The sequence below is a fragment of the Stegodyphus dumicola genome, chromosome 10 (genome assembly GCF_044657685.1).
Source record: "Stegodyphus dumicola isolate Sdum_Otavi_A_Nest chromosome 10, ASM4465768v1".
Classification (NCBI taxonomy): Eukaryota; Metazoa; Arthropoda; class Arachnida; order Araneae; family Eresidae; genus Stegodyphus; species Stegodyphus dumicola.
In genome coordinates, this window is record NC_140777.1 from 100,608,362 (window position 1) to 100,628,873 (window position 20,512).

Here is a 20,512-nt window from a genome sequence, read left to right on the forward strand (position 1 = left end):
ATAAGAATTATTAACTGAGAGGACGCATTTGGTTGACAAATGCTCAAGTACCGGGTATGTGAAAAAATTTTAGCCTTTTTATGGCGGCAACACTTTTGATACTGGAAACGTTTTGTTTATGTTTATTGGGGCCTTCTGCTGAATAAGATTTCTGGGATTTTGTTTAACAAAAGGTGCTGATACGAGCATTGCATGTTGCTTCTAAGAAATAAGTGAAAGATTAAAAATATAAGTCCAAAACGAGAACATCAGACATTGTCTTTTATACGAGTATGATCTACAACACAATCTGAAAGAAGTCTATTGAATTACATATGCCACACATATCAGTAACGTGTATCAGAACACCCTTACTACTATTAGGTTTTGCGATTCAATAATGGTGAGAAGCCTCCGAATAAAAAAAAAATGGCAGCAAGATTCGGTGATTGAAAAATGAATACTTGTTGCAAGTCACTGAATGTGGCAATAAGATAGTTTTAGCAAAATTCATGGAGAAATTTGGAGTTCATAGGATCACACTGAAGAAGAGGGTTCGCAATTTCGGATTTCGACAAACATTAGCACTTATTACGACATATTGTTTTGGAAAGACACTGGAAAAAGAGATTAAATTATATGTTTTCAAACATTGCTGGAATTAGACGTTCTAATTTTTTGCAATAGCAATCAGTAATAAATAAGTAATAGCAACCAATGCTGAAAAATGGATTCTCTATAAGAAATTCAAATGACGGCAGCTATGGCTGACGAAGCATCAAGGAGTAGTATTCCAACACGACAACGTTAAAACCTCACACATTTGTTTAGAAGAAGGTTTACAGGATTTCGATTAGGTACTCATACTGCCTCCATCCACATTTACTGGGAATTGCTACAACAAAATATCATTTCTTTCTGTCACTACACGATTTCCTTCGGGGGTGGGCGTAAGAAAATGTAGAGGATCTTCATCGTGGACTCCTGTAAAGGAGGTAAATTTTAGAGGAAAGGGGTACTAAATTTAGCCCTGAAAAAGCAGTTTGAAGATAATAAGAGAAAATATATAGTCAACTGGCAATTAATAATGAACTATCTTATAATGAAAGTTTTTTACAGAAAAATGCAAGAACTTTCGCACATACTCGATAGATACGGGAGAAAGTTAGCGATTCTAATGTATTTCCCTCATCTACAGATGATGCGATCTTCTATTGAAGCTTCAGTCAATGCATTTTAGATACAGGGTTCTTGTTTTGGCTTGCTCTGGAGCAGCCCGCATAAAGGCCATAGGGCGACGTAAAGCCTGCCAGGAGGATCGGGCTTCGCCTCTCACATCACATTACAAGGTTCTTGTATGTAAAATGCCTTAACTGAAGCTCGAACATAGTTTCAAACATAGTTGAATTCTTAGTTTCGAACATAGTTCAATTCCATTGTTTCAAAAATATCTTATAATTAATAATTTTCTTCAGCCAGTTTCAGAATATGTAGTTGATTCTGAATTATGGAAATATAACTTAATCACTCGAAGAGCGTTTAGAATATGTTCAATAAGATAACAAATTGTAGCTAATTTTAGAATGATCGAGATCCAAATGTGTATCAAAAATCTGCTGGAATGTTAAAACGGCAGTGTTCTGATTTTTTTATATTTTCGGAATGATTTAAGACATGAGATTAAAGATGGAGGGAAGGAATGAAAGTCGGGCATTTAATATTTATTGCATCAAGCTTAGAACTGTATGTATACATTCGAAAATGCTGTGTGTTTATTAAAGGTTAAAAAACAGATATTTTCAAAGTCCTTAAGACTTAAAGTCTATTTCTAGTTTAACATCGCCAAAGATACATGGTATTAGAGAGGTGACCTATTTCTCATTTTAGATCTCATATGTTTTGTCAGAAATGTTGCTGCTTGGAAATTTATGTTCTCTAAAATAAACGCAGATTTAGGACTCAGCTTCACATAACAGCAACTATCTGAAAAACTTCTTTCAAAAAGTTGCTTTATTTCTGTATGTTGTTGATGGATTGCACTAAATTTCATATAGTCCTAAATGTAGTTATTTGTTGATAAATGGTGGAAATATATTTTTATATCATTATCAAATTTAAGCATAATTCAAGAGAACATTCCCACGCCTTCCCCCCCCTTTGGTTTTCGTATTATTTGTTCCCTCTGTTTTTCAACCCCTCACGCTGGCAACAGTAGTAATAAACTTGGTTTATTAACGAACTAATTACATATATGCATCCGGCTTTGTATGCTGGAAAATCATGATCACATCGCTCGCGTTCTTTTCTCTACCTCTGTCTATTCTGCGCCACGGCCGCGTTTTTACAATGCCATTTTTCAGTCATTCCTAGGCCATTGGCTGCCCGCGTACTTACATAGGATTGCCGCCCCAAAATTAAAAAAAAAAATGCTCAATAAATTAATAAAACTTTTATTTCATACTCACTAAGTACTTACATATGACAAATTGTAAAAATATTTATAATGTACTTACAATGAATTCAGTGAATTTAAAATATTTAGTCTTGCTATCGCGAGAGTCCAGCCGCCTCTGAATTTCGCCACTCGTGTATTTTTACCCTCTGCACCCCCGCTAGGCGCCCCTGCATCTACTGGCGGATTACATTAGTTACAAAGTAAAGTTATAGCTGCTGTGTAATTAATAAGCTGTGTAGTAGTTGAAATGTAAAATGACCACAAGCCAACAGAATTATAAAAATGTTCAATTGAAGCAAAAAGCTAAAATTACAGCTATTTTTGAATTTTCGTACCATTTCAACTGACAATTTAATTGGACAGATGGTTAGGAGTTCAAAAAAACTTCAATCAGTTACACATTTACATATAATTTCTGCTTCCCTAAAAACTTAATTATTAATAACCTTTTTTTGGCTGATTGCATAAACAGTAAGCTAATACATATTTTCCTTACAGTATGTATTATATATTGTACTCTTATAGAGCAACCAGTGAAAAGAAAAGAAAAAAAAGAAAAAAAAAAAAAAAAACGGAAATGTTTCAGATTTTAAATTACATCCAAAAAGGCGGTTTTTTTTTTTTTTTTTTTTTTTTAAACATTTTGTGTGTTACATTTATTTATTAAATATCACGTTCTTCGCACTTAAACTATTAAAATTCAGTTCAACAGCAATATTGCAAAATAGTTTTAAAATGAACATATGTTTAGAATTTCCGATACAGATACTCACGCGCTGGAGATAAAAATGTTTTTCCTGTATAACGTTGGGCCCACCAGCGGCCGAGCGGTAAAGTCGCTGAACACTGGTAGTCAGGTCTGAGGTTCGAATCCCGCGAACGGGCTGGCTGCATGGGTATTTTCGTGGTTTTCCCCATGTGTAACGTGTATACGAGCCAGTTTCCCTTAGAAAGTCCTCCACGAAGGCATCCCTCCCCTTAGGCAGATAGCCCTGGTGTGCTTTGCCATAATTAAATACACCAACACCTGTATAACGTTGCCATTGCTCGCTTTGACATCCTTGAGTTTGTTAATCAAAAATTCGTTGAAGTTTTGCAAAATAGGAAATCGATAATAAAACAAATTTCAAATTTGGGCTTCCATATGCCCATATTCGTAGGAGGATTACGTCATTCAAAATTCGATATCTATATGTACCGTTGTTTTTACGCAATGCGAGAAATATACACACATTTACGCAGATTTTTCATTATTTAATTTCTTTAAATATAGGACAGGGCGATAATACTTTGTGGCAACAGTTTGAAAAGTGATTCGCCGTTAAAAAAAAAAAAAAAAAAACATTAAATAACCATAAAGAAAATAGTTACATTTATGGCAGTCTACTGTATTCCATGATATTATAAATAGAATCGTCTATTTGGGATTATCTGTATGAATATTGTCTTATAAAGCTCTGTAGATATTATTCAAATTACATATTATACATGTTATTAATATCGGATATCAAAAATGAAAAGATTAATGCGGAGGAAAATCATTTTTATTTAGAAGTACAAAGATTCATGTGTTGATAACAAAGCGGCGATAGATTTGCTTCAGAAGACCAAGCCAAATGTAATCAATATAACTGCTTCAGTATTTTAATGGATCATCATACTTATCATGAGATTTTTATGGCTTTTAGGTTTTCCATACAGCAGACCATTTTAAGAAATACAGTATACATTTTACAATCAAAAACTCTTTCATCGTAAAATGTTTCTTGAAACATCAGGACTTTTTTTCTACTTCCTGGAAGTAAGACAAACATAACTAGTGACAATTCAACGAGGATTTATTATGTTATTTAAGGTTTGCAGTATTACACTCTTTTCCAAAAGTTGAGCACATAATGAAAAATTTGCCATAACTGGAAAAGGATTACTTTAATGGCACATGAAGGTAAACTGTTCAATTGTATATTCATAACTAAAATGTTACCTTAAACGAAAATTAAGTGTATTTGTAATGCATATATACATGTCATTTGCACATGTACCTCACTTTTGTACATTGCAAAGTATGCAAGTTAACGAAACTTACCATGATGAGGGATGAGAGCAGCTCTGACTAGGGCCGGCGCTAAACGTTTTCACCAGCTTTCGCGCCAGCTCTGGCTTTGACCTTCGTATATGCTCTACAGCAACGTTCCAGGAATCATACTTACCAGCAGACACTAATTGCCATCGAATAGGGCAGCTTCGAACTCTTCGAGAGTAACTAGAGGAATACATAGATAAAGACAGCACGAGCAAGGGCCACCAAATTTTCCGTGGGGTCGCGGTCTGGAAAATATGGTTACGACACCATGCAGTGCCTTCACGCTTGAGGTTTGTGGACAGGCATTTAATCGATACGAATAAGTGCGACATCAACCATTGCAGCGTACAGTCTCACAGTGAATGTTCTCATAGAGTGTACTTAAATTATATATATATTATTATACATCTTTTCATGTTGGTCGTTACACTTAAAGCATAACATTTCGTGGCTTTTTCGCAAATAAATCTTCAGAACTAAGCTTCCTGTGTTTTTCATAGTTATTTTGTTCTAGTAAAAGAAGAGTGCACATTGTTCAATGTGTCAATATTACCTCTAGGTTTCATTAACCTGCGAGGTCCACCAGCGGCCGAGCGGTAAAGACGCTGAACACTGGTAGTTCGGTCCGAGGTTCGAATCTCGCGAACGGGCTGGCTGCATGGGCGTTTTCGTGGTTTTTCCCTTGTGTAACGTGTATACGAGCCAGTTTCCCTTAGAAAGTCATCCACGAAGGCATCCCTCCCTTCAGGCAGATAGCCCTCGTGTGCTTTACCATAATTGAATAATCCAATCCATTAATCTGCGCTGAACATGTAATAAAGAATTAGAACTATGTCTTTGATAGACTTGTACAATTTTGTTTATTCTGAGAAAAAGTGAATATTTTATATAATGGGATTTAGTTATATGGACCAATAGGATACTAAGATGAGTTTTATGCCGCTAATCACCATATCCAAGATAATTTTAATTTATATGGAAATATCCTTAAATACTTATCGATTTTTATTCAATACCGCTATAAGTTCGTTAGATCTAAGTCCACTCTAGCTAAATTTGACTATATTTCTATATTTAATTTCAAATTAAAGCAATACAAGACATTTCGAAATATTTGATAGTATGTGGCTAAATGGCTTACATTTTATTCTTTAAATTGTGCATGCGTTTTCCAATGTTTATTTACCTCAACGCAGTGTTAGTTATGAGAATTTTAAAAAAGTTACAGTAAAATATTTTCGAATGCTATGTTTTAACATTTAGTGAAAATTTTATAAAAATTTTAAATAATATATTTTTCGTTCCCATCTTATAGGAAATGACGTAAATTTGAACTATCGTAGCGAAAAAAACTTTCTAGATTAGAAGCTTAAGAAGAAAAAGAAATGCTTTATGTATTATGTTTCTTGTGCAATTCGTAATTACTCACTCTGCGGCTCTAGTGGCCCAGAATTTTCTTGGGAATGATTCAAATCTCTCCGGAGCTCTTTTGCTTTGGACTTCTTCCTGAAATGAATTAATTACTTTGAGCAATCTTTTATTTTTAATGCATAGAATTTTATACGCTATAGTTAAATTGCGTTTTCAAAATGCATTAACTTAGCATAGTTTTTTAGATTATTTTTTTTTTATGTATGGAATTCTGAAAACGACATTTTTCAAAATGATTTGATTTCTTAGAATAGTTCTTTAGATCCTGGTTTATGCATGGAGTTCTAAACACCACAATTAAGTTTTCAAAATTAGTAATTAAAATATACTTTATTTCCTAGATTTGAAGTCAAATGGCATTATGATGAAAACTATTCAAATCATTTCACTCCCTTATGAGCTAAATATTACAGTAAATAGGCTGAAAAATATGCATCTATACATTGAAGTGATTTTGAAATCATAGGGCAACTGTATAAGATTAAATAAATTCTTTAGTTTTCAAATATACCCAATCCCGTATGAATTCGACCCGTATGAAGTATAACTATTTAAGTACATTGTTATGACTTATTCTCCTTCAGAAGGTCATTGAAATTGTTTCATTTCTTTGTTATTATCTGTCTTTTGTACTCCTTTCTCTCTTCGATTAATGTCAGTTTTCATTAGAAAATCCTCAAAGAAGCGCATTTCTCTCATCAGACACACAATTCTAGTTTGTTTAGCTTTAATCAAATAATCAATCAATTATTTCTTGTTCGATAAATTAATATCAAAGAAAGTTGCATATTATTTCTACTGTCGACCGTTTTCTTATGTTGGCCTGACAAGTTCCAGCTTCTCTCACGCAGGGTTGTAGTTAACACAATGCAGCTTCTTAGATGTATAATTTTTATTAATATAACCAAAACATTTTCTTACATATAGTTTTTTCTTTACATTCCTGTTTTGTTTTTTAAATTCTAATTTCTAAATAAATAAAATTTTCAATTTCTAAAGTAAGTTAGATTAAAAGTCGTCAACTTCAGTTGCTAAAATTAACATTACTGTCAAATCACTACTGTAAAAGACGTAATTAAACAAGAATCGGGAAGAAGACTAACTGAAATTGTACTCTTCAGACTGGTTGGTGCATTTATAGTAAAATATGTTGATACGGTGAATAGTAAATTTAAAAGCTGAATATTCGATTTTAGCCTTTTCTGACTTCTCATTTATTTGTTCATTTTATAACATTCACATCATGATTAATTTAAAATTTAGCTCTTAATTCTGCACGTGAAATACTTAACGTTACATGTAATATTAAACTTCATTAAATTTAAATGTAATATTTAACTTTTATCTGCTTTTAGTTCCAGCGTTTTCCTGTATGATTCAGCATGTAGGAACTGGAATATATGAGTCATACTGAGTCATAAAGATGTTATCTTTCGCACTGTTTAACAGTAATTTATTTTTAACGCACATACTTTACTCCTACTCTTCAGAAACAAAACAGGTGTTTTTAGTTCCAGAATATAAAAATATTGTGCCCTTAACATAAACATATGGCATTTAGTGAGAAAGATACTGAGAAGAAAGATTGATATCACAGAAACTGTGTCTTTTCTTTCATTCCTGCTTTCAAGAAATTGACTGAATTTGGCAGACAAAGAAATTTCCATCTTGAATGTTAAAACAGATATCAGTTAATGCAGTATGAAAATGAAATTCTCCTCTTAATATTATACAGTAAGCTTCAGTAGCTTGGTTAAAAAATACTGACGTATAACAAAAGCAGTTTTATCTAATTCAATATTGGATCCGAGCAAATTTCATCCAAGAAATTGGATTATGAAAACGACTTTAACATTTTTAATTTGAAACAATATGTTAAGCAGAGAAGCATTCTAATGCATGTATTGACATTTCCATACCATTTTATGTACTTTCAATTGAATTCGAATCCATTCATGACGCTGTCTAACCCCTACAATTCTAACTCTTCATACTGTCGAATATCTGCAATCAGTTATGCTTTGTGCGGACGTGTATTTTTTATACGAGGAAGTTCAAAAAGTATCTTCTCTGTACATTACTGTCATTAATGACTTCGGATTACTTTAAATTCAATAAGACCAAGCTTACTGTAACCAAAATTCTTCTCTATCAGTTTGCGTCTATTTCTTATGATATTACTTGGCTCGTAAAGTTCATACATTTCTGAACAGATGAAAATGCCATTTCTCAAAATCTGCATCTTCTTTCTGCAGCCTACTGTTTTTAAGCTCTTATTTTTTAATATCTGGTACATGAATAGTTTCGGAACATCCCGTTCTGCTTTACAAAAATGACTGTGAATGTTTTTTGATAGCTGAGAACGCCATTGCAGTTTTGTAGCATTCTGTGGACAATTTTGACGAGCCGTGAAAAAAACGATATTTTTGGGGGCTTTCTTTTGCTTGCAACCTTTTAGTCACCTTCTGCTCACTACTCTGTAAGGTTACAGTTGATCTGATAATCCTCTTTTAGTCCTCTAACCCTAGCAAACGTGAAGCGAATTATCGCTATATCTGGGAACAACGACAAAGTCTTGAGAAAGTTTAAAATAACCTTTCATTTAAGTAGAATTTAGAATATAAGTGCAGGATATTGTGCTTCAATGACCACAACTCGTAGTGATGCAAAACAAACAGAACAATGCAATTTCACTTAAGCGTTGCCTCAAAGACTACACAATTAAGTACTATACTAGAAGCTAGCTCACTAACTCTGCCGAAACGTCAGAAATGAAGTGTTAGCAGCGAAGGCCGCAAAGCTGAATAATTTCAAATATTAAAGAGCTGGTACGAAACTAACGATGTAGCGCTCCCGCGATGCCCAAAAACACACTCTACTTCAAATATGAAAAACCTCAGCTTAAACACTCATTGCTAACTTGTGGTTAATTAACGTGAGATTATCTACAACTCTTCTATTTTGGAATCTATTGCGACAATTTTCTGACGGCTGTATAAAAGCAGTGTCCGTATTGGATGTTGACAAATTTTCCAGACTTATTACGCTCCTTAAGCCAGAGAACAGGGTAAAGAATAATTTTAAATTGTTGCATTGGCTACTCACATTTCACTGGTAGATCAGTCCGGGATTCGAGACCTGCCGAACGGGCTGATTGCAGAGCGTTTTCTTTGTTTTCCCATGTGTAAGTGGATACGAGCCAGTTTCCCTTAAAAAGTGCTCTACGAGATATCCCTCCATTTCCTTTCCATGTACTGCCTAAAATGGAAAAAAAAAAAAAAAAAAAGAAAAAGAAAAAAAATTACTTCTGGTATTTGAAAGAGTTCCTAATTTCCACGACTTCCCTTCTGCGTTGTGTGAAAAACGTCCCCGAACGGTCGAAATTTGAACTATTATTTTTATTGCAGTTTTCTTTTGTTGCGTGATCCATATAATGTATAAAATAAATTTCAATAAAATAAGTCAACCGGAACGGTCTCTTTTAGATAGGTCTGAGTAGAATCACTTTAATTATAACCATCCTCGGTAAAGCTTCACCCTCTGTTTCATCTAACAAAGATTGTAGAGACATTAGTTAATTTGAAAGCAGGCAAGATCAAAGAGCAACGCTTTCGCCGGGAATCGAACCACGGACCTCTGGAATACCGTCCCAGCATACAAAACCACTACACCACGAAAGCATGCTAGGAAGGCGGAAGAAATGCCTTATATACTCGCCCTTTTAAAGGGCGACTGGAGTTTTCAGGGCACCCAGTCGCCAAATCCTGGGTACGGAGAATTATCATCCAACACCCTTTTAGTTCGGGCGCCACTGTAGAAACATAATTTTTTTTTTTTTTTTTTTTTTTTTTTTTTTTTTTTTTTAAGCAGGCAAAATGAAAGTTAGCAACACCTTCGCCGGGAATTGAGCCCCAGACCTCAGACCTCTGGAATACCGGCCCAGCGTGCAGAACCGCTACACCACGAAGGCACGCTAGGAAGGCGGGAGAAATACCTTATAAGATATCTATAGCAAAAATCCATAGTACACATGTATACATCGAATTTTCATGTAATAAACTGGTGCTATTTTCTTACCTATACTGCGCAGTTATCTATATTAAAATGCACTAGAGTTTTGTACATAGCGTTCCTCACAAAGCAAATTTAGTGCTGCAATAACATCAATCTGCATTGTAACATCAATCTTAATGAAAAGATTTATTAAGGAAACTATAAATTAAGATCTTTTCTGCCTCTTTAGAAAAAACCGTCAGTTCCATACCTTTAAATATTTCATTAATAATTTTATTATTTATTAATATTTAGAAATTAGTTAAGGGAAACAGTATTGCATCATCATAACAGCAGTTTGAATTCTAATGAGTGAATTTTATTTAAATGCTGTTATTTATAAAACTAACAAACAAACTTTTAATGAAGTATGAAATTAAAAGTTTGCGATTCCTGAAACGAAATCAGTACATTTTTGTTTTTATATTATTTATATTAACAAGTGAATAATGACAATGTACATTGCGCAAAAAAAAAGGGGGGGACAGTTCGACATCTCAGGTTCTACTGGGTTGATTGACGAAATTCAACTTGCGTTTTCTGTGTCTCGAAAGCGCGACTTAGGATATGTATTAGATTTATATATAGCATTCTTTTAATATAGGTAGTTTGACACAAAATAGGAATTTTCCTGAAATGGCATGCCAATTTTTTTCGATATTTCGATTCTACGACTCAAATTATGCCAAACTGAATAGTTTTGTTAAAATCGCACGAGTCGTTTTTAAAAAATTAGCTCTCAATATTTTAGCTCCTCAATGTTAATTGAATTTGATATATATTTATTTATATCTCTTTTTTTTTATTAAACTTTCTTAATTCCTTCTTCCAGAATTCGAAATTTAGGCTTAATCCAAATATAATTCGCACATTTTTTATGATTTATTTTTTAAATTTGTATTTTTAAATACTTTTTACAAATTTTTCAAGAAACAATTTAAATTACAATCAGTAAAAGTTTTACCATCATCTTAAAGTAGATGTATTTCTAGACATAAGTTCCAAAAATTAGAGTTTTCTATTTAAAATTTCCCAAGATATACGTGAATTTATATATTGAAGCGTTTAGAAATTTGGCGTATTTATTATAAGCGATAATAAAGAAAATGTGGCTTTCGCACTTTGTTAAAATTATTTGAAACAATGAACAGTGACTTTTTTTAACAATGGAAAAAGGAAAGGAAAATAGAAATAATTAAGAAGTTCGTCAAGTGAATTATTCGAGGCGCAAACTGAAAAAAATGCGCCAAGATAAATTTTTGAATTTCTCCGAAAATTTTGCACCAAATTTTACAAAATTTATTATTTAAGCATAATTTGAGTCGTAGGATCGAAATATGGAAAAAAAATTGGCATGCCATTTCAGAAAAAGTCCGATTTTGTATCAAAATAGCTGTATTAGAACATTGCTATATATAAATCTAATATATATCCTAAGTCGTGCTTTCCAGACATTAAAAACGTAATTTGAATTTCGTCAATCGGCCCAGTAGAACGGTAGCTATAGAACTGCACTCCCCCTTTTTTTAGCAGTGTACATTTAAAAAGTAATATGTTTGATAAAAAAAAATTAAATAAAACGTTTTTCGTTTTGAAAGTTATGTACTTTGGATTATTATTTGACATAGACACTCATGGCATTGAAACACTTACCGTATCGGGAAAAAAAATTTTGTGTAAACCTTGGACATAAACTTCTACCGTTTGTCCATTAAGATATGAAGTTGGCAAACAGTAACCTTACTTGTTTGCAGTTTGCTCTATGATAAAAAAATTCCTGTTAGAAAACTCATCTCAATATTTATAACCAATACAACAAGTGAATATTCATTTTTTAAACTAAATTTTATAAAATTCGAACTGATAATCTCATAGTTCAACCACATTTAGGTTAACAAAGTTTGACGGTCGCTGAACATGATAATTGAAGAAAATGAGTGATGGCAGAAAATGAATTTTTAGATGTAATTCACAGTTCATATTCTCTAAAGGTCAGAACTTTCTTAGTTTCATAAAAAAAGAAGACTGATAAAAAAAATGACTGTGAGAAACAGTTAATTTCTGGCAATTTTTAAGAGTTTCATGATCACTAACAATGCTGCTACTCCAAATTCTGACATGCAGTCTATAATTCTAAATTGTTGAGGAACCACGCACATTCAAATTTATCCTGTTTTCAAAAAATGCATATTTACATGTAATTAATGCAGGTTATTAACGAATTCCGCTGTTTATTACTTTCATTTGGTTCCAAAAGTTTACGCAAACTCACAGTTAGCAAAGAACAACTCTAGGTAGCTCCTCCGTAATGCTGCTGAAAATATATATAGGAAATTTGCAAATTCAGCAACTGGAGAGACAAACAAGAAAAGAAGTTAATTACATAAACTTTGCCTTAAAATCCTTCTCTTCCGAGTTGGATATGCAATGGGCGTTCCTCACAATGTATTTCGAACACCGATCCTCGCTGAGAAAATCTTCGAAGGTGTGGGCGGACATCTACCAAGCGTTTCTGGTGCCCGGGAAGAAAAAAAGCCAGAGGTTTCCCCCTCTAAAATTAGCCCTCGCTTGTTGGGGAAATGAAAATAATCTGGTTGACTCATTTTGTACCTCTGCATGAGGTGGAATAAGTAAATTCCCTGTCACATTACTCAAAAATGTCTGAAGAAGAATCAAACCTCTATGCGTCGTGCGTAAAATATCAGAATCTATTGAATAATGTATTAATCATACATATCACGATATGCCATATTTGCTTTAATATGTAAAAGCTATGAGAAAAAACACAAAAGATGTTTCAAGTGCATGCAGTAAAAACTAAGCATTAATTTCACAATACAAATATTGAAGTTGCATAAAGTGTGAGAATTATGAGATATAGAAATTGGATTAAGTGATTAGGATTTTATCATATGAAGTTTACCATGCGTCGTCATGTGTTTCTGTTTGTTCAAAGCTTAAATTAAAAATCTGTAGTGATCTTGCTCTATTTTACTAAAAAAAAAAAAATAATCTATTTGCTAGAATTTGCTGAGCATATAATATTCTTCATCATGGATCGAAAGAGAAATCTGAATCGTTTAATATGCTTTGGGGTAATAAAGGTATTTTATATTGACCCTAAACCTCTCATATAAGTGTATATTATTAGTCTACAGCAGCCGAGCGTAAAGTTGCTGGTAGCTCGGCTCAGGTTCAAATCCTGTTTGTTGAAAGGGCTGGTTGAAAGGAAGTTTCCTTGGCTTTTTCCATCTGAAATGTGTCCCCCGTCAGTAGCCAAGCCTTTAAGACCGCTGAATATTGGTAGTTCGTCTTGTCTCGGTTCGAACCCGTACGGGTGGTCTAGAACCATGGTTTGGTTATTGTGTTTCTTCCCATGTGTAACGTGAATACTCAGTTTTCCTCAAAAAGGCATCCCTCCCCTTAGGTAGATAGCCATCGTGGCTTTGCCATATTCAAATAATTTAACCTAACCTAATCCAATACAATGATACGAGCCAGTTTCCCTTAAAAAGTTATCTACAAAGATATTCCTCCTTTAAGCAAGATAATGTAAATAATAAACTGTATTTTGCCATAATCAAGGTGTTAAAAAAGATAATTATTATTTTGCGTAAAATGGCTTAAAGTATAATTCACAGAAACTTAAATTTTTCTTTTCTTGTTTTTTTACCAGTACTGCATTCTCACGGAGAAAATGCATGAACTGCTATTTTAATTAACTAATGTTTATGACTAAAAATACTGAAAATGAGTAGTCTTATTTAAAGTTAAAAAAATGTCTTCTTGTTCTATTCCTATCTCTAAATAAGCGATTCCCAAACTTTGTTTCAAGGAAAATTGATGTTTCGCAAATAACCACTAAGTGTTAGGCGAAAAATTATCATTACAAGGAATAAACATTTCCGTTTTTAATGTAACAGATAAAATTGTGACAGTCGTACGAAAGTTGATACTCTGGATTTCTTCACTAGAAAAGAATAAATTTTATTGTTTTCCTACCTTCGTGGACTTTTTTAATGAAGAAAGTTAGACATTATGAAGTTTACAATAGATCACCAATACTTTTATGACTTGTAGATAAACTTTGGTCATTATTTCCTACGGTGTAGTAAGACAATTCTTCGATTCGAAGTTCTTTTACGATGACAGCTGAGTTGACAGATATGAGCGCAACTGCTTTTGAAAAATTAATTGATTTGAAAAACTAATTCCAGCATAAAAATCTTTAAAGAATTACATTTGAGAAAATTCTGGATAAGTATGTCTGAAGAATAGCTGGTTTTATCAAAACGAAGTACTCATATTTTGCTTTTGCTCTCTTAGCGACAACGTATAAGACTTTGAAATAGCTTAAAGGCTAGGTTGAATTTAAATAAATTAAAGCTAGACTGAATTTATGCCTTTCCTTAAAGAAATTAAACCTGGATCGAATTTAAACTTTTGTTTAAATTTAATTTTAACTAAACAACTGTACGTCTTGCAAATTTCCCGTCTAGCTTATATTTACTTTTTAAGAAAGAAATATCATGTCTTGTCTAAAATATCAATTTATACCTAAAGATTAATGTGTGAAACTCTTCCGATCTCCAGAGTTCCTTCAGTATATATTCTGATATAGTATAGTTTTCTCCAATATAATGCTGTAATAAAATTTGTTATTTATTATCCTCCCCTTGAAAAATCTAATATGCTATGCACTACAACGAAACTACATCGTTGAATTTGTCACTTAGTGATTTAAGTTATCGAGCTGGAATTACTAAACCATTTCGAAGAGAAAACAGCCGACTATGATGTTATCTGAACTCTAGTAGTGAATGTGAGTCAGTGTGTTTAAAAATTCTGCCGGAAATTTATCCCAACTGGATTTCTTTTTTTTTCTTCTTTGGAGAGTATGCACTAGCATGTATTTGTACATAGTTTCTCTTTTGCAATTTTTTGCAGAGGGATTTAGATATTGTAGTTGGTATATATATTAACGTCTTTATGAGTTTCGAATCGTTCAGTTGTTCTGCTTTCAGTTATATGTTTAAAAACGCACAAGAATTGAATCTTTCTGACTTGTTTACCGAACAAATAGACTAGGAAGCTCATCGTAATGTTTACTATTACTGTCTTCATAACGATAGATCTATTTCCTAACGCTTCAAGGAAAGTCTTAGTAAAGCGTTAATAATCCAATCTTGACATCTCGTTATATACGTGTTTTGATACAAAATGTTATCATTTATTATAAAATATGTTATCATTTATTATAATTATGTGGCCGAAAAGTGATTCGATAAAAGTTATTTATTTAATTAAACTTACCCTAGGCTTGTTTTTCAATTACAATTGTTTCTTAAGGTTGAAAATTTATGCCACTGAAGAGGTGGTTATGTGAAAATTAATTCTGACGTTTTCTATGGTCTAATCCAGAAGATCCTCCGTAAGAGATACTGAAGGTTGAAGAAAGTTGCTTGAGATTGAGGAACAAATCTAAAGTTGCTTTTTGCCTAGCTTTAAATTTTACGCTAACATGCTTCTTTTTCAGTTTGACTTCCAATTAGATCAATTCCTATTTATAACATGTATCGGTAGGATAAGTTTTTGGAGGAGGATGAAGGAGGTTGAAGAAAGTTGCTTGAGATTGAGGAACAAATCTAAAGTTGCTTTTTGCCTAGCTTTAAATTTTACGCTAACATGCTTCTTTTTCAGTTTGACTTCCAATTAGATCAATTCCTATTTATAACATGTATCGGTAGGATAAGTTTTTGGAGGAGGAAGATATAGACTTCAAAATTTTGATTTTTAGTTTCTGGATCTTACCTCTTTTGAAAATCCTTTTGTCTCACAAAGATATAAGGAAAAACTTCGTTAATTAGGCGATCAAATCTATTATTTTAATTTATCTTTAATCGAACAATCAAAATTTCGGATTGTTACTGGCATACAATATTACAAAATGCAGATTCTAATTTTGTTTTAAAATTTCCAAAAGCTGAGATTTTTCTGCATATCTTGTGAAATACCTTGGAAATACTGGTAGCTAATATAAGCAATTTTTCAATTGGCTATATAAAGTATGAATGAAACTAGAAGCACTACATATCACCTACTCGCTTTGCCAAGTGTTGCCACTGCACAAAACATAAAACTTTTGAGCGATTTAAAAGCAAAGTATGCATCTTTTACCAATTTAGTCTTTACTTTTATAATAATATATCTAACAAATATAAATAAAAATACCATTACTTTATAATATATCTAAATGATAACTTTTACGAGCATTTACAGCTTTATTGTAATTAACAAAATATGTTTCTAATGCCGTACGTTATGTGACTAGTATTGAATCTTTATTTAAACTTTTTTATTCGTATGATGTTTTTAACACTTTTACTTATTTGTTTCCTATTTATTTTTAAATTTCCATCAGTAAACACTTCGATGTGTTAGACTATAATCTGAAATTTTCAGAAAATTTTTACCTTTATTTTTTTAATTTCTTGAATCCTTAGTTTTTCGTCTGAAAATTATTTTGTTAGTTTATTTTCAATTCGTGTTCAGTAGCAGCAATAAAATTCGTTACTGACTGATATCTCAAAAACGACTATTCGAACGTAATATTAATATTTTTATTTTGATAAAGTCTAAAAATATTTATACAGAATCACTTTAATCTAAAAATACGAAATCGATGTATTTTGTTGTAAGTAATTATGTTGATTCTGTATTCTTTCTCGCACATTATTTTGTTAAATTTCTTTACTTTTTTTTAGTATTCCTTTGTTTATTTTGCATATTTCTTTACAGAATAAAAATCGAATTCGATATTTAATAGAGCGATATATTATTGTTTAATGATTCTAATTTGTATTACTTGATTTATTATTAATAACTAATAACTTAGCAATTAAATTAAGAATAATGTTTTTATGAATTATTAATAAACGACTACATAATTTTAGATCTTTAAGTTCATTTCCTTCATTATCCAAGTAATGGGATCAATGCTGTCATAATGATTAAAATACCACGTTACTATCATAATTTAGATACAGTATTCTTTAAAATCTGCCATTTCTTTTTTATAATTTTTTTCGTACATTTTCTTCGATTTAACATAGAATTGTAGTTTATCAAAAATCAAGAATTACATTTGACCCAAATGTTTTTTCAAATTTGAAAAACTGAAGAATTTTGAAAACGCAGAATTAAGCGGTAAGAAATTGTGCGCATAGTAATATTTCTATCAGCAAGAATTTTAAAGTTTTTAATGCAAACTTCTTCGAGATGTTAGAACTATAATCTGAAGTTTACAATCCGCAAGTTTTAAAATTATTATTAGCCCAAAAGGAAGGTTAGTCTCGAAACGGCATTTTGCATTGAATCACTAAAAACGGCTTATCTCTTTTCAAATTGTTGCCACCAAATATTATCCCCTTGTATTAAAGAAATTAAATAATGAAGAATCTGCATGAATGTATGAATGTTTCTCGCATTGTGAAAAAACAACAGGTACCTAGAGCCATTAAATTTTGAATAACGTAGTCCTCCACACGAACATGGGAACCTAGAAACCCGAATTTTGGATTTCAAATTTGTTTTATTATCTATTTAATATTTTGTATAACTTTAAAGAATTTTTTTATGAACAAACTTAACGATTTCAAAGCGAGCAATAGCAACATAGTACGGAAAAAACATTTTTATCTTCAGCGCGCGAGATTGTCCATCGGAAATTCTAAAGGTATGCTGTTCTTAAATATTTTGTGACATTGCTGTTTAATTGAATTTCATGTGGTTTAAGTGCAAAGAATATGATATTTAATAAATAAAGGTAAGAAACAAAACGTTAAAAAAAAGGTCCGTTTGAGCGTCAAAGCTTTCCCAATTTTTTTGCGTTAAACAGATTTTCATTGTTATTGTTATTATTAGCCTAAAGGGCTATTAATTTCGTTTTGGCATTTTATGTTGAAAACTTTAAATGTTCGTTTCACTTTTCAAATAGTTGCCACCAAATATTATCGCTCTGCCTTATATTTAAAGAAACTAAATAATGAAGAATCTGCATAAATGTATCAATGTTTCTCGCATTATGATAAAACAACGGTACTTAAAGCCATCAAATTTTGAATAATGTAATCCTCCACCGAATATGGGCATCTGGAAGCCCTAATTTGGAATTTGTTTTGTTATGGATATCATATTTTGTAACACTTTAACGAATTTTTGATTAAAAAAATCAACGATTTAAAAGCTAACAATAGCAACACTGTACGGGGACGAAGGCATTTGTATCTCCAGCGCGCGAGAATGCGCATCGGAAATTCTAAAGATATGCTCTTTTTTAAATTATTCTGTGGTATTACCGTTGAATTGAATTTTATGGTTTAAGTGCGAAGAACAGGATATTTAATAAATAAAGGTAACACACAAAACATTAAAAAAAGGGCCCCCTTGTTGTAATATAAAATCCGAAATCATTCAGATTTTATTTCATTTTATTTTATTTTACATACCATGTCTTATTACTGTTAAATTACCGTTCATGTGTTAGCCCAAAAGGGCTATTAGTCTTAAACGTGATTTTGCGTCGAATCACTATAAATGTGTCGCTTCACTTTTCATTCCAGTCTGCTGCCACTCGGCAATATATATTTTCAGATTTAATCTGCCTGTTGTGGATTAGCAAACTAAAATTTTTGAAAGCAGTAGATGGAGTTCTTAATAATATTTGTTTTTACTTTTGAATCGGATTGATTTAAATAATAATAATGCATTTCATTCATGATCTATCTAAATAAAAATATTCAGTATTTTCGCAGAATGACATTATATACTTTTTATTATTTATTACATATTTTTGTAAAACTTTAATGAATTTTTGATTAACATACTCAATGATTCGAAAGCGAGCAGCGGCAACACCGCATGATATAAAAAATTTTATCTCCAGCGCGTGAGACTGTCTGTCGGAAATTTTAAAGATATGCTGTTTTTAAATACTTTGTGATTTTACGGTTGATGTCTGATTGATTTTATGTGGAGTAACTACGAAGAACGTAATATTTAATAAAGAAAGTTAACACACAAAACGTAAATAAAAAGACGAAAAAAAAAATAAAACTAAGAAAGACTAAGAAAAAGCTAAAAAATATCGAAAATTGTTTTATGCTAACACTTAACCCTGCGTGGAGAACTCCAAACGTATCCTGATATGCTGCTTTTAAATTTTGTAATTTTGCTGTTGTGGCGTAAATGCGAAGAAAACGATGCTTAATAAAGCTGAAAAGAAGAAGGAGGGTTAGTGCGTATAGGAGCAGACTGGTTAGACTGCGAGCTTAGCGAGAACGTCTGATACCTTTCAGATTTTATTATCATTATTATTATTGAACCCTGCTTAAACTTGCAATATAAACCAGTTGTTGCCCTTTCAAGAAATACTATGAAAAACTAATTACCTTTTCGGAAGTGATTGGCTTATTTATGTACCATGTATTTAAACTACTACAACCACTTGAGAGCTATCTTCCCAGAGAAAAGAGATGCTTTAGTGAAAAGAGCTTTTGAAGGGAAACTGGATCCTATTCATGTTACATATGAGGAGAAACCACTAAAACACCCATGCAGCCAGACCATTCGCTGGCTTATGAAACCGCGTTGAAGTACCAGTGTTCAGCGATTTTATCACTCAGCCGCTGGTGGCCCTGATGTTTTTGAAGATGGGAGGGTCCATTTAAAGAAGAACCTAGATAACTTATTATGTAGCAATCATTAGCTGAATTTAGAACCAACTAGTTTCATATCACAAATTAAACTGATATCCTCAGAAATAAAATGACAGATGTAAAGAACATGCGATGTAGACAGCGAATTTTAAAAATGCTGAAATTTCACTTTAAGTCTCCTTTCATTTAAATTCTGGTAATTAGTGTTTAAAGGTTATCCACGTATCAGCAAACCGATTTTAATTAGGCTGTTTTAAATTTTGGTTTTATTACTCTGCTCAAACACCACCCAAGGAGGACTATTCTAACCTCCTTGACACCACCTCCTAACAGAAGAAGAGGTACTGGCTCAAAGCCGTTTAGAGTGGCGCCATCTATTGATTTCACGCTTAATAACCTCTATAGTCTTTATTCCTTCGATGTGAAGTGATCATTTCTTGAATATTACCATGCAATTAACCGCCACAACAATAGGTCTGTTTTAAAATATGACTTTTTTAAATATATGTATGCAATATTCATTTAATTGTTTTTGTTATAGGTATGAATGTACATTAAAATATATCGCTGGATTATCTGCGAATAATTTATGTTAGAAAAGCAAACAGGTAGTTCTTGCAAATATACTAGAACTGCAGATATCTGAATAAGGGGGAACTCCCTGCAGTGAAAACGAAGGAATTTTATTTCTTTAATTAACGTCTTTTATTTCAAAAACGACTAGAATTTACAAAGAATAAAGTATTTTTATTTCTGTAAAATAAAATAAAACGCCTTCTTCTTACAAAATTAAAA

General features: G+C 32.1%; 1 protein-coding gene and 1 long non-coding RNA gene across 3 annotated transcripts in view; one reads left to right on the plus strand and one right to left on the minus strand.

The window, feature by feature from the left end:
* The window catches only part of LOC118189897 (filamin-A-like), a 341,851-nt gene that overhangs the window by 19,346 nt on the left and 301,993 nt on the right, over positions 1–20,512 (plus strand). The gene's annotated exons all lie outside the window — the stretch shown is intronic.
* The window catches only part of LOC146995052 (uncharacterized), a 35,176-nt gene continuing 20,606 nt past the window's right edge, over positions 5,943–20,512 (minus strand). Inside the window, exons 2-3 of the long non-coding RNA XR_015043684.1 lie at positions 9,054–9,206; positions 5,943–6,023 (exon numbers count right to left, since the gene is read on the minus strand). This is a non-coding gene — a long non-coding RNA (uncharacterized LOC146995052). The remainder of the gene's footprint in view (positions 6,024–9,053; positions 9,207–20,512) is intronic.